The sequence below is a fragment of the Acomys minous genome (assembly GCF_964271855.1).
Source record: "Acomys minous genome assembly, chromosome: 4".
In the NCBI taxonomy this organism is placed as follows: domain Eukaryota; kingdom Metazoa; phylum Chordata; class Mammalia; order Rodentia; family Muridae; genus Acomys; species Acomys minous.
In genome coordinates this window covers 42,214,254-42,227,805 of record NC_140486.1, presented here as the reverse complement: position 1 = coordinate 42,227,805, position 13,552 = coordinate 42,214,254, and positions in this window count along the sequence as shown.

Here is a 13,552-nt window from a genome sequence, read left to right as displayed (position 1 = left end):
CAAAAATAATGACCTAAGTTCAATCCCCAGTATCCACATCATGGAACAATAGGATAACTCCCATATGATAACTTTAGACCTCCATATGGCCTATGCCAAGAACACACACACACACACATACCTCCAATATGTAAATGGTTAACAATTTTTTTAAGACTACAAAAAGATGTAACATCAAACACTAATCAAAAAGAGTCTGTATCATGTATGTTAATATCAAGACACATGGTAGTCAGAACAAATAGTATTCTAAGATATGGAGGCATAACAAAACTACAAGGAGTTAATCAGCCAAGAAAACATTATGTGAAGAGTTTATCCAAATGACAACAGATTTACAAAACCTATGACAGATAATGACAACTCAGGTTTCCTAGTTATTCATAGAACAATGTAATGTCAAGAAGAATATTGAGGAGTTGATAGAACAGTCCTCTTTTTTCATGGTTTGCATGGCCCTCATGTATATCCAAAACTGCAGACAGTACCACATCCTATACATAATATTTTAATATACTTACATATCTGTGATAAAGTATAATTTACAAATCAGACACAGTAAGAGAGTCACACCAATAACTAATGATATAGACAAACTCCAACAACATACAGGATAATGTCAATGCAATATAATTATCTCAGCATACAGTTTCCTTATCAAGGCTTCACACTTAAAGATAGTTTCTCTGCAGCTCAGCTGGTGACAGTGTGATTCTCTTACCCTCTGGATCATTACTAAGTAAACAGAAGTGCTGTGACCAAGTGGTAGTTGATCTGATAATACAGATAGTTCTTAAGTGGTGGTACAAGTGTGTCTTTGACTTTCTGCCCTTCTTTTGGGACTCTTTTCCTCCTATTGGACTGTCTTGTCCAGCCTCTATCTATATGAAGACTTTTGCTCTTGTATCTTGTTTTGTTTGTTTGTTTGTTTGTTTTTTGTGCCTGTTTGTTTGTTTTTAGTTTTTTTGAGACAGAGTTTCTCTGTGTAGCCTTGGCTGTCCTGGGATTGCTTTGTAGACCAGGTTGGCCTCAAACTTACAGAGATCCATCTGATTCTGCCTCCTGAGTCCTGGGATTAAAGGCGTGAGCCACCATGCCCTGTTCTTTTGTATCTTGTTTATTCTGTTTGGATGTCATCTCTTGGGAGCTGCTCTTTTCTAAAAGGGAAATGGAAGGTGAATTTAACTAAAGGAGAGGGAAGTGTGGAGGGAGCTGGGAGGGTGGAGGAAGGGGAAATTGTGGTTGGGATGCATTGTATGAAAGAAGAATTTATTTTTGTTTTGGTTTGGTTTTTTGTTTGGTTTGGTTTTTTGAGATAGGGTTTCTCTGTGTAGCTTTGGCTGTCCTGGACTCTCTTTGTAGACCAGGCTGGCTTAAAAGTCACAGAGATCTGCCTGCCTCTGCCTCCTGAGTGCAGAGATTGAAGGCCTGAGCCACCATGTCCAGCTGAATATATTTTAAATAATTTTTAAAGTGTCAATTTCTGGAAATGTTTATTAATATTTTTAAATTGACTCTAGATAGATAAATGAAATTATGAAATGTGCAATTTTGGATAATGTAGGCAGCCATATCATAACTAACTACACTTAACTAATTAATATTTAAGGAGCTGGAGAGAAGGCTCAGAAGTTAAGCGTTATACAACCCTCTTCTAGAGGTCTTCTCAGCCTTATGTCAGATGGCTCATAATTTCAGGGGCACTTGCACTTCTGCACACACCTGATTAAAATTTAATAAAAATAAATCTTTTCTGGTGGCAATCAGAGGAAGGACAGCAAGTTACCAAGAAGAGACTTGATACCCTATGATCATATAGAGGGGGAGGTAATCCCCCTCAGGAACATTCATAGGGGAGGGGAATAAGGGGAAATTGGGAGGGAGGGAAGAATGGGAGGATACAAGGGATGGGATAACCATTGAGATGTAACAAGAATAAATTAATAAAGGAGGAAAAAAATTAAAAAAAAAATAAAAATCCAACATAGTGATATATATACCTTGATATGTGGAAAGGAAACACTAATTAAGACAGACTTCATTGAATCATGAAATGGACATGGTAAAAAATGTATCCTAGCTGATGTAATAAAAAGTGAATTTTCTTCCTATCATGGAATCAAAACAAACTAGAAATCAAATTATCACTTATATCAAAGGTCTCAAAATACTTGGAAATAAAATTTTAATGTTCTATATAACAAAGAAGTATCAATACACACTGAAAGACATTGTATATGGAATAGTGAAATGCCCAGCGAAAACCTCTGGATGGCAGTAAAACCAGTGCACAGAGATAAATTTATGGTATTAAATATTTCCTATATCAGTGTGCAAAATCAATGATCTTCTGTCTTAAGCAACTACAGGGAAAAGTGAATTAACCTGAAAATAAATAAAATAGTTAAAATAATAATGAAAAAGAACATAGGGACTGGGGAGTTGGATCTTCCTTTAAGAGGGTGTAGAGTTCATGTGGAGCACCCTAGTTCTGTTCCTAGCACCCAAGTTTGTTGGTTAACTGTCACCTGTGACTGAATAAGAAATCTATGTGAGAAAGAACATACATCCATTAAATTGAGACTAGAAAAACAGCCAGTCATGGCAGGCATGGTGGCGCACGCCTTTAATCCTAGCACTTGGGAGACAGAGGCAGGTGGATCAATGTGAGTTTGAGGCCAGGCTGGGCTACAAAGTGAGTCCAGGACAGCCAAGGCTACACAGAGAAACATTGTCTCAAAAAACCAAATCAAACAGAGGGGGTGGGTAGGGAAATTGAAGATGAGGAACTTAGGTACTAATAGCAGGACCTAACATAGATGAAACAGACATTGTCCTTGAAGCAAAAATAAGTAAGGATCATTGAAGAAGCAACAGACTGACCGGAAAAATAGCTTAGGGTGAGGATATCTTTGATCTTCCGAAACCACACAGATGGGCATGGTGGTAAAACTATAATTCCATCATAAGGGAGGAAGATCCTTGAGACGCATTAGCCCATCAGCCTAGAAATTTGGTGATCTCTAGGCCAATGACAAGGTGGACATGCCCTGATGATGATACCAGAGGTTGGCGTCTGAGTCCATACACATATGAGCCTACATACACATGCATACACATGCATGTAGTGAAGGTTTTATTTCTTTCATGTGTTTTTTGTTTTGATCCCAAATGTGGCATGTGGAAATGTCCTTAGTTCATCCTCAGTCAAAAACAAACCTGGGAAAGGGAACATGATGTTTCGCTGGAAGCTGTCTTGTGAGAGGGCATGTGATGTTTTACTGAAAACAGACACATGAGAAGGCTCATGATGTCTAGAAATAATATAAATGGAAGGACACAGAGAGTGAGACATGCTTTTGCATCACTATACCTTTCTAAGGTTTACTGTTCTTCACTGGACTTTGCTTCATAGTGAGAATTGTTCCAGAAAACTGCTCATAGTACTTCAGCTGAATATGTCTGCTTCTGCTGACTCGTGGCAATTCAGCAGAGCCTTGCTGTTTCCTCTGTATCATGCCACCTCTACTGATTTGTGTTGCTCTTTGGTGTTTGCGATTGGACTGGACAGCTGATATCCTGACAACACAGAATGGAACTGGCCCAAGGATCTATGTCTAAAATGGTCCACTTCCTCTCCCCCATTAACCTTCATTCTTTCCTACCTCTGGACAGTGGGCTGGAAGGGAGGTAGAAGTGTTTTAAGAACTCTAAATAAGTTAGGTTTCTGAAAAACTGTAGCCTACACATGTGATGTGTGTGAGTGCATGCGCATGCACACACACACACACACACACACACACACACAAAGAAGAAGAAGGAAAAGAAGAAGAAGAAGAAGAAGAAGAAGAAGAAGAAGAAGAAGAAGAAGAAGAAATAGAAGAAGAAAAAGAAGAAGAAAAAGAAAAGAAGGAGGAAAAAGAGGAGGAGGAAGAAAAATAAATAGAAAACAAGTAGTTCTCTGTCTGTTAAGAAATTAAACATTACTTGCAAACTTTATGAATGATGGTGCCTACCTATAATTACAACTCTTGAAAGGCTAAGTTAGGTGGTTGATGAATTTTAGGCCACCTTAGGCTGCCTGGCAAGTTCAAAGTCAGCCTGAGATGCTTAATGATACTCTATCTCAAAGAAGCAAAACAAAACAAAAACAAAAACAAAAACAAAAACAAAAAACAAAGAGAGAATAATGAAACTCTAAGAGCTGGGAATGGAGCACAATGGCGAGGCCCTTGACTAGCATGCAGGAGGACTTTCAGTGACAGAATGCCTAAACATTGAACCAGCAAATAATAACAAATTTACAACTCATTCAAAATATATAAGAAGATAGAATAATTCTGAACCACTTTTGAAGAGTTTTGATTTTATTTTATATTCTATAGACCACAAACATACCCATCTAAAGTGTCCACCTCACTATTTCAGAACATTAATAGACATCTTACACCAAGTTTTAGAAACTTTCCATCCACCACAAAAGAAACCCACCCATACTAGGAGGTAAAATGTTTCAACAAATGTAAAATGGTAAAGTTGCTTTGAAGACTTTGAATGTCTTCAGTTTTCATAGATATGTACACGGCAATAGGACATATCTATGCCATGATCATCCCATGACTCACTTTAAACTTAAAAAGATTTTGAAACAACTCTTTAAAACAACTGCACCATTTTACATTCGTAGAAACACTTTATGAGAGCTACAGTTTTCTCTGTTATAACACAATCTGCTATCATTCCTTTTTGTTCTGGTTTTTCTTTATGTTGTGAAGTGCTATGTAAGCTTGATTTTGATTTGCAACCTGGTAGTCAGTGATATTGAATGTATTTAATTGTGTGTTTTAGCGATATTGTCTTGTTTGTTTGCTTGTTTTTTTAAGGTCAACATTATCTTGATACCAAAATAAAGAGAAATGGCAAGAAAGAAAATTACAAGTCAATAGCTATAATATAGGCATATTTAAAAGGAAAAAGAGACCCTTGTAATTATTGTAATAGTGACAAAAATCACTTGACAGTTTAACATTCATCATGTGCATTTCTAGGTAAAAAAATACACTACTGTGTGTGTTTGTATGTGTATGTGTGTATATGTGTGTTTATATGTATGTATGTTTGTGTATATGTGTGATTGTGTTAGTGTGTGCGTTTCTGTGTGTATGTTGTGTGTGTGTTTGTGCATGTGTCTCTGTGTATGCTTCTGTATGTGTGTCTTGCCAGTAAACAAGGAGCAGGATGGAAATTTACCCACATGATAAGGAAAAACACCCTTGCTGTCATGCTTAGTCATGATGAGAGCCTCTCCCCTAAAATCACAAACTAGGTTACTCTTTCCCACTGCTCTGTTCTGTGATGCATTGGAAGTCTTTCCTACAGCAATAAGGTGAGCAGAGGTGTTTATCAGTTAGCTATCACTAAGGCCAACTCTATTCACAGAATACACCAAATTTGCAGGTAGCCTGAAAGACTCGACAAAGTACTACTAATACATAACTAATGTGCAGTTGACAAAGTGGCAAGAGGAAGATTTCGCACAGGAAAATCAATCAAATTTCTAAGTATAGACTATATAGAAATTTAATTTAATTGTACCATTCCCACTAACATTAAACAAAATATAATTAAATATATCTAAGAAAACAAGTGTGTTGTATATGCATAAATCTAGACTATTCTGTTGAAATAAATAAAAAAAATAAGTAGATAAAGTTAATGTGTTCATGTTATCAAAATTAGTCTTCCCAAAATGACCTATAAATTAAATATAACTCTCTAAGAGGGTGTTGTACAGAAACATGTAAGGTGGAATTACCAGGTCATCTAACTTGCTATTTGAATAGAAAAGTAAGTAACCAGTATAACTAGAATGTATGTGTGTGTTTGTTTTTGTGTGTATGTGTTTGTTTGCATGTGTATATGTGTGTATTTTTGTGTGTATGTGTATATATGTGTGTGTGTGTTTTGTGTGTGTATGCATGTGTATGCATGCTGTACATATAAAATGAAGGGAAGAAGGCTATGCTTATTTATGGGATATAATAGGATTCAGGAAGATGTTAACATTTTTGTGGCCAACTGATTTATAGTGAAAATACACAGGTAGAAAGAACTCACTTTCCTAGCATATGTTAAATATGTGGATATTCTCAGGCAAAAAGGAAAAATAATTTGAGGCTATATTCTGTGGTATGCATAAATTAATTCAAACTAGGTCACTTGCCTAAATATAAAAACTTTAAACTTTCAGGAATAAAATTACACTGGAAAAATCTTTCAGTTATGGGCCTAGAATAAAAGTTTCTTAAATGTAATCATAAATACAAAATAAACACACATACACATTGGCACTGTTTAGAAAAGGAAAATACATCATAACTATAAAAACCCACATTTCGGGCTGGGCGTGGTAGTGTATGCTTTTAATCCCAGCACTTGGGAGGCAGAGGCAGGGACATCGATGTGAATTTGAGGCCAGCCTGGTCTACACAGCATGTCCAGGAAAGCTAAGGCTACACAAAGAAACCCTGTCTCAAAACAAAAACAAAAACAAAAACAAAAACAAAAACAAAAACAAAAACCAACCAACCAACCAACCAACAAAAACCCCATATTTCTTTTTAAAAAGTATAAACTGACTATATAAATTATTTTCAAAATGAAATAATTAAAAATTTCCAAATTTTAAAATATAGACAAAAGATCTGAGCTTATGTCTCATGAAGTGCACATAAGGAAATAAAAATATATATGAAGCGAGACCCTGATTCCTTTGTCCCAGAAAAATAAAACTAAATTCAACAGTGTCTATTTCCACTCTATCCACCAAAATGTCTAAAATTAAAAATAAATCAAATAAAAACAGCAGGAAATAGAGAAAGAGAAACTTATATGTTAAGGTATCTTTTATTTGCCTGATTTAACTGTCATCTCCAAGGTTTACTACCTCCATCTGCAAACTAGGCCTAGTCCTAGAAGTTTTCAGTCTCCACACAATCTAATCTAGGTCAAGAATGTTTTCAGCCTCTGAGACTTACTGCTGAATAACCTCCCCCTTTCTGGTTCTTTCTGAACTCTGGCTGGCTGGTTCAACTCAGCTGTTCTGGTTCAAACTTCTCTCCAACCTGATGAGTTCAATCTGGGTTCTCTCTCAACCACTGGCTGAATTGCTCTGCTTGGCCTCAGACTAACTCTGGTAATCTGTTCTAGTCCTCTGACTTCTCCTTCTCTGGTTCACTCTGTCTTCTTCTGTGTCTAGCTTGCTCTCTCTTCAACTTGTTTCTGTAAACCTCTCCCAGTAAAACTGCTTCTGAATTCCACAAACTGAACTTCCCTGCCTCTCAACTCACTGAATCAACCAAACTGCATGAAGAGCATTCAGAGATCTGCCTGCCTCTGTCTCCTGAGTGCTGGGATTAAAGGCCTGTGCCACAACACCTAGATTTAAGCTTTTCTTTACCTGAAACTTGCTCCATATCAGGCTGGCCTTGAACTCAGAGATCTGCTTGCCTTTATCTCCTGGGATAAAAGGCGTGTCTGTGTTCCAGCCAGATCACACGGATCTAGAAGGTCTTTGGATGTGATCTCTTGACGAAGCAGCCATGTTCTGAATTCAAGTTACCCTACACTCACACGCATTGTTGGTAGAATGTAAAATAGAAATACATTCTCCTGTGTCCTATTTCTGGCACACATACATGTGTGTGTGTGTGTGTGTGTGTGTGTGTGTGTGTGTGTGTATTTGTGTGTCTGTGTGAGCATGAAATGATTTTTCTGAGATGTGATATGTCATGAGTAGGAAAACAGCTACAAAGTTTGCTGAATTTGGAAAACTCCATTTGTGTTTATATAACAGTTTTAAACTGCATGTAAAATATGCATAAATATCTTATTTCATTATTTTGTAAAATTATACTGTAACAAAATGAAAGAAAAATTATTTTGTAACAATTTTTTGGTGATGTGGTGGCAGTGCTTAGGACAATAGTGCACTGGTGGTGCTCTAATTATGCAATTAACTTGCTGGGTGAACTTAAAATTCTTTCTTTCTTTCTTTCTTTTTTTCTTTTTTCTTTTTTTAGTTCTTGGATCCAAAAGTCTAAACTTTTCCAATGAGGAGGACATCGAGAATAATGACTGGCATTCCCTGTTGTTTTGGGATCCTGTGATGGCTAATGAAGTAATTTCTTAGGTTGTCTTTATTTCCCCCAGGATTTGAGAACTGATATTTTTGCTGGTGTCTGGGCTGGATTTATGTCTTGGCACATTACCATACATTACAAGCAGATATATCTTATAGAAGACTGGAATAGGTTTTATATGATCGTCTGCCTTTAGTCTTTCGCAAGCTGTCTATGACTGGGCTCTAAACACGCATTGTCATCAACAATCCAGAGCCTGGGAACAAATTTAAAAATAACAACAACAACAACAAGAAATAAATCTCCAGCAATTAGCAATTATCCTGTCCATGAGGTGTTCTGTTTTCTCTGCTTCTCTTGATCGAATAGCTCAAATAATTTAGTAAGAATAATTTCCATTCTTTAGACCCACTCCCATAGGGAACTTATTCATTCCTCACAATTACCCTACCCTGAAATGTAGGTCAGGATGTGTGTAATTATCCTCATTTTGTAATTACTATGAAAAAAATCTAACAATAACGATGGCAAAATATATTGAGGTGTGGACATGTTAATGCCCAAGTCAGCCTCACTGCTGCTAAAAGGCAAAGGTAGAACATACACTTGTTGCTGCATGTTGATGAAACCAGTAAAGAGAGGTCAGATAACTGGCCTCTAACTTAGATTATAGAAACCTGGGGTCTTAAGGTTTCTGTTGCCATGAGAAGATGCCATGACCATGGAAATTCTTATGAAAGAAAACATTTGGGGTTGGCTTACAGGTTCAGAGATTTAGTCTCTTATTGCCATGGCAGGAAGCGTTGTAGCACTGCAGGCAGACACAATGCTGGAGAGGTACTTGAGAGTTCTAAATCTGGATTCGCAGGCAGCAGGAAGAGACAGTGACACTGGACCTGGCTTGAGCATCTGAAACCTGAAATCCTATGCCTAGTGACGTACTTCCTTCAACAAGGTCACTCCCTATATACCTGTAGGGGCTATTTTCATTCGGACCACTCACTACACCTGTCAGTATTTTATAGTTCTATCTATCTATCTATCTATCTATCTATCTATCTGTCTGTCTGTCTGTCTGTCTGTCTTTCTGTCTGTCTGTCTGTCTTTCTGTCTGTCTATCTATCTATCTATCTATCTATCTATCATCATCATCTTTCTTTTTTCTTTTCTTTCTTTCTTTTTTGTTTGTTTTTTTGTTTTGTCTTGTTTGTTTTTTGTTTTTTTGAGACAGGATTTCTCTGTATAATTCTAGCTATCCTGGAACTTAGTCTTTAGACCAGGCTGGCCTCTAACTCACAGATATCTGCCTGCCTCTGCCTCCCAAGTGCTGGAATTAAAGGCATGCTCCGACACTGCCAGGCTTAGACTTATGTCTTCATTTGTTTGTTTGTTTTCAGATATTATCCTGTAAGGTTCCAAAAGCCACACCATACTCAAAAATACAGTAATGGCCCAACCAAACACAATCCCAGTTATCACAGAACCTGCTCATGATATACACAAACATATCAGGGAATTCTAACTCAGCAAGACCATTGCTCAATACACATGACCAGGAAACATTCCAAGGGGCAGGGGTGTCAACTGTGCTGAACCATGGATGCTAGGATAGTGGCAGGTCAAAATATACAGGCAGAAGAAGAAAAGTAGACAACAGATCCAAAGGGCTCAGGAGAGTGTGATAGGTGGTGTGTAGAATGGAAAATATTCAGGGATCCACTCATCCAGCATTCTGTAAGCTAGTTTATACAGCCAGGATTTATGTTTAGGACAATGTGAAAGGAAGTTAAGTAGAGAAGTGCTGTGACCATATTGCATTTGTCACATTACCCTTCTGTAGCAGGAGCCAACAGTGAGCCAAGTCTCAATGCAAATGGATTGCTCTTAACTGTAATAATCACACAATCACCATAATAGTGCTGAGGACAGTGGTGATGTGAAGTAGAACAAGAACAGTTTGTTTGTTTGGTTGGTTCATTTGTTATTTGGTTGGTTGGCTGGTTTTTTTTTTTTTGTTTTGTTTTTTTTGTTTTGTTTTGTTTTGTTTTTGGATGGTTTTAGTTGTTGTCTGAGACAGGATTCCATGTAGCCTAGCCTCAAACTAAGGATATATAGAGTGACCTTAAATTTCTAATCCTACTGCCTATTTCTCAAGTTATATAGTGGTAGAGTAACAGGTACATTGCCCTGAGCCTGGCCTATATTCTTGTGTGTGTGTGTGTGTGTGTGTGTGTGTCTGAGACACAGAAGCTAAAATTAGTAGATTATACATTGTAATATATGTGATCTTTTCTGGGGGAGAGGGGAGGTGGGGGAAGCTGTGGGGGTTGGGGGAATAAGAGGCTGTGGTCCCATGTATTTTATTAAAGAAGAATAGAAGAGATTATAAAAAGAAAAGAATTGATAAGTCATATAGTGTCATCCAAGGGCACTCTCTAAGGGATTGTCATTTTCACTGAGAGCCACGAGAGAAGAATGACATAAGGCAGAGTCCCTGGAAATTCTCTGTGCTGTTTCAATTTGTTCTTGTGTGAGGCCAAGAAGGAGGTAAAATCTAAAGTATTTTTTCTTTCCATTGTAGGTGACAAAAGAATTGTGAACGTCATATCCAAAATAAACAGAGTCTTCCCCAGGCTAAAGCATGTGGCTTGAGTGTTATATATGTTGAATTTAAAATAGTTTTGAGGCACTGACACTGAAAAGGACTATTAATTATATATTTCATAGCACTTAATATGAATGTAAAGCCCAGAAGGCAGGACTTCACTTGAGACATGGGTTTGCAGTCATTACTGGACATACAGAAGAAGACACAGCCTTGGTGCAGATAAGACTTTACAGTGTAGTGTGTAGAATTAGAAGTGAAGAATTGTTAGGTAGGTGTTGAGGACCACACAACATCAGTAGGCCCTAAAAAAGAAATGTAACAAAGGCTACCTAAAAAGAGTAACTGAACTGGGCATATTTGAATGCCATGGAAAACAAGGGAAAAAAGAACCAATGAAAGAAAGAAAGGTTCTACTATATTGTGTGCCATTAACAGATGGAGGGATGAGGACTGAGGTATTTTACTGGACTAGTATCCGGCCAATCTCTGCTTCCCCATGAGAATGTCAGGTGATGGTGTGACGATCCTCTTGTCATCAGAGTAGTGGGAAGTGTTTGTGGGAAATAAGGAAACAGGCTAGGCTTCATCAGGGTTAGCTCTTTTTTTTTTCCTGAAGTCTTGTTTTCAAGTTTGTGAAACACAGATGCTAGCAGTCACTTTCTGTTTCTGAGGTGTATGGGAGGAGGACTTAATGCTGGGCTGAGTATGATGAACTTTAATCTTGACATACAGAAGAGAACAGGGGAACTTTGCTTTTTGGTAATTCTGCTGTTTCCACACTAAATAGCCCACTGACTGCCTCTCTGTATATTCACAGCCCACTGAAACTGTCAGCTCCCATGTAACTGGGAAAGCTAACATGCTGAGATAGTAATTCTTAGTTATCTGTGCAGAGCCCTTTCCTTGGCTCCCAAAAGAATACCTGCAGGCTTAGCTCTTACATTCCACAAACATGTGGTTCCCTGGAGGACCCCCTGGGAGCATATGGCACAGACGTTCAGATCAGAAAGGATGAGGTTTGGATGCTGCTTCACTCAAACATTAGCCAAGACATCTTTGGCAGGTTATTGAAGCTCTCTAAGCTTTAATTTTTTTGGTCTATAAAATAGGGACTAAAACACCTGCCTGTCAGACTTTCTAAGAGACTGATTTGGTAATACATGTAAAACAAACAACATCAGCTTTGGCACGGAGATCATGTTGTAAAGGGTAGTTTTTTGTTTTAATTTTCTGGTAGAATATTCCTTGATTATTGTAGTTTTAAGAGTTCTCCTTCTATCTCCCCAAACCTGGGCAGAGCTGATGCTCTTGGTTCTGAGCAATGAATACAATGCTCCCCAAAGCTCTTCTTCTTATGGTTAAGTCTTCTCATTTCAACGCCCACAGCAATCCTCAAAGATTGAGCAGTAAAGTCCACTTACAACACTCCTGCCCTTTTCAAATGTGCTCCAAGGCATCCCTATCCATTCAGAGTGGAGAGAGTGCAGATGATCTGATTGCTAAAGGCTGGCTAACGTTGCTCTGATGTGATCAGTGATGTTGAAGAGACAAGGTAAGCAAAGATGAGGCTCTGGGATTTGAAGTGTTTAAAATTCCACGAGAAGACCATTTTTAGACTTCTTTGAGGAGCTAGCTTTACTTGTTTGACAATGGAAATTCCTCAGCGTTCCTCAAGTGAATGATCTCAAACATTTTTGCACATTATTATAGACATTCAGCAGATGTAGACATAAAGGAAAATAGAGGGGAAAGGGGCAATTGTCTATGTGCATAAAATGAAATCTAATACAAGTAGTGTGACTTGGCAGAGAGGGGCCAGTGGAAAGCATTGCCAAGATTGACCATAACTTTCTTGTTCTGAGAATACTTGAAATATTTATACTTTCTTATAATTATCTGCTTATTAATACTTTTATAAAATTTTATAAGTAACAGGAAATTACCAATAAATCAGTCTATTGAGGGTTTTTAAAAAATCATTTCTGTATTTGAACTGACATTTCTGTATTTGTGATAACAAACAAAGATTAGTTAGAATTAGCTGGAAAGAACTAGATAGATAAGGAATGTGGGAAGTTATTAGAATCAAAGGATGTGCTGCTAGGGGAAAGTTGTGTTGTCTAAGGCTGCGTCCACCAAACACATGTGGCCATTTACATTAAAATAATTTCACATAAGTTAAAAGTATATTTCTTCATCCATGCTTGCCACCTTTCAGCATATAGAAGCCAGGCTTATTAGAAGACAGCTGTTCACAAAACATGTCCCAGTCCTGAAGTAGTGTCCTGAAAGTATGACACACATAGAGAAACAGTGTAGGTTACTTGTAATCAAAGGTACATGCACACACTACCTTTTTAAAAGTTTAAACTTCGTTGTGTTGCTATATGAAGTAAAATGTTTTTGGTAACCAAAAATATAGGAGGCTCAATTCAATCTGGCATAAACAGAAAAAAAAAAGACTGTCAAATATCTAAAAGCTATAGCAGAAAGTGTTCTCCAAGGATTTCATTTAAGTTCTTTTTAATTTTTCTTCTTATTTTTGTCATTTTTATTCATCCTTCAGCTGATTTCTACTACAAAAAAATAGCTGAACTGGATTATCTGAAAAAAAGAAAAATATTTTATATATTTTATGTGTATGTGTGCTTAAGTACTATGTGCATGAGTTTATCTATGTGCACCACATGTGTGCAGGAGCCTGGAGAGGTCAGAAGATGGCTTGTCATTCCCTCAAACTGGAGATGCAAGTGATTCTGAGCTTTAAGTGCCAAGAGCAGAGTTTGGGCTCTGCGTAGGCACT